Raw genomic sequence first — 2,525 nt, 5'->3', positions numbered from 1 at the left:
ACGTTCTGGCCGGGGGCCCGATGATGTGGACGCGGAACGATCGATTTTCTACGTCCTTCACCTCCACAGCGGGATCCGCCGGGCGGAAGCCATATTCCACACGAGGGTCAATGTTCGACCGTGGATTGGCGCACATCAGAGCCGCCTTACGGGCAGCTTCCAGCTGCCGCTACTGTGTCTCATCGAGGTCATTGGTGGTTACACCACGTTCCTCAGGTGACGAGAAGTCAGGAAACGGACGTGGGGTCCGCAAGGCGCGAGCAGGGCTCGTCTCACGCCGCTAATGCGGCTCGCCTTCCTCGTCATTCCATCCGGGAAAAGTAGTGTCAGACTCGGAGTCGACCACCTCCACATCCCAAACGAGGTCGCTCGTCCCCGTTTGCGTGCGCGGAGCGACGCTCGGGCTCATCGAGCCTAGGATTTACATCCTTCGATGCAGCGGAGACACCGTCCGACATGGCACCGTGTGCGGGAGATGAAGCTGGGCTCTGCCCGCGAGCGCTATCGGAACCAGCGAGAATTGGTGACTTCAGTGTCGTTGACACAGGGCTCATTGAGCACGGAATTTGTTTTGTTTCAACGAACCAAGTTGCGGTGTCTAGCGGTCACGCAAGCCTCTTTGCGGCAATAATCGATTGGAACTGTATTTGTTCTCAGTCTTAATGGGGGAGTGTGTAAAGGGGTTACACATACCCTGGTAACAGGGGTGTTTGTCACACCAGATGGGCATGGTGCGACCACACCCAAACAAGAATATGGTAAGTGGATTGATAGCCAGTAATTATACATGAATTTAGATTTTACTATACATATTATGGAAAATCTATGCATTTAAAATCAGGCGGCTTTGCCGCAGATAAAATAAAGTCAGTTTGAATTTAAAACGAAGAGCTAATTAGCCTTGGATTAAGGCGATAATTACTCCTGGAGTAAGCGGATTGCGATCCGCTATACTCGTACGTGTTCTAAGTATAGAGCGAAACGTCGGTGACCATGATTACGCTTCCTTTATGCGCAAAGCTACGGCAGCCCCGCTGCATTTAGGATGACACAGCGAGTGTTATTTTGTTAGAGGTAAGGCTTGTATCGCACAATCCGCTGATCTACTGCTCGTTTGCATATTCAGGCCTCTCCAAATGAATAGACCCTCACGCTCATTGTTTTCTCTTGTACATTGGATAGTCGACGGCGGTCATATGCGCTAACTTCCCCGTTAGGCACTCCGAAAATCCCATTGATTATTTGCCACTTTTCAAACAAAAAAAGCTAAATTTGTCGAGCCACAAGTATGAGGCAAGTCGTGATCTTTGCATACACACTTGAATTGTTTTATGTGTTCTGGAGCTCAACTGAAAATATCATGTTGATGATATCTTGTCTGCGCTGTCTGACAACTTCAGACAAAATGATCAGTATGCGAGCGTGCCTAATTCCTCGCTTTTCAAATCTTACCAAATGTATCATATAGATTTTGGCCACAATGCAACCTAGTATACTTATGCAGGTATTTTGGAATTCTCCTGATTATGTTGCCACACACAAAGCCCACTGTCTGGACGGTTTTGAGCGGCCCGAAACCATCCTTGTCATCTCGCTCCGCATACGATTACATATCACCTTATCAAAGCAACTGCTTCCCCTACCTTCTTACAGTTGCCATGGAATATTGGTGGACTCGTACGTCCTACTCAAGCTTCCTGGATGAGATACGGGGATAATGATTTGCCTACTTATTTCGTTCACAAAATATTGTCTTAGATGGATAGCTTGCCCTGTAGTGACACATCACGCTTCCCTTAATGCACAACACTTCTTATGTTATTTAAAAGGCCATCTAATCCACCTATAGGTAAACGGATCGGATATTGCAGAGGGTCAAACTCGACAATCTTTGCTTATGTATGCTCTTTTTCTGCTGACCAAACGACTAGAACTGCTACGCAAAGGAATTTTTGATGAATCACACTTTCATTATCTAAAGCGCGACAGGATTGAGAGCACCCCTGCGCATCTCCAGCCCGGCGCTGCGTAACTGTTTCTACGAAGTATGTCTGCGCAAACTTTAAATAACCTTGAACACCTGTGGGTTCGTCGCGATATGCTAGAAATGAGCCCAAATAATGACACAGGACGCTTTAAATACGGTATGTTCATACTCTATGATGCCTCGCGACACTCTCATCTAGACGCTTTTCTGATAATACGGAGCTATTTGAGTAAGATACACCAGTATATATGGGCACAAGCGCTTGGTTGTATACTCCTAATGTCTAATCAAAATTCTTTGTCGTCATAAGCGTGTGCGGCGCTGGCTGTAATAGATGGAACTTTTCGTTGTCACCAACGACATCCAGTTCGATTCCCCGATCGTTTCAAAGTTTGCAGTGACCACATATCACAACGATTAAAAGTAATATCTATCGTTATCAAAATCGATACCGCGGACTATTTCAAATTTAAACGATGCGTAACAAGTGAAAACTGCTCCTTTTCAGAGGTATCTAATATTTATTACGAGTCGTTTC

Source organism: Plasmopara halstedii, assembly GCF_900000015.1.
Source record: "Plasmopara halstedii genome assembly, contig: Scaffold_2956, whole genome shotgun sequence".
NCBI lineage: Eukaryota > Oomycota > Peronosporomycetes > Peronosporales > Peronosporaceae > Plasmopara > Plasmopara halstedii.
The sequence above is the reverse complement of the archived record's forward strand: the minus strand, read 5'-3'. Positions refer to the sequence as shown.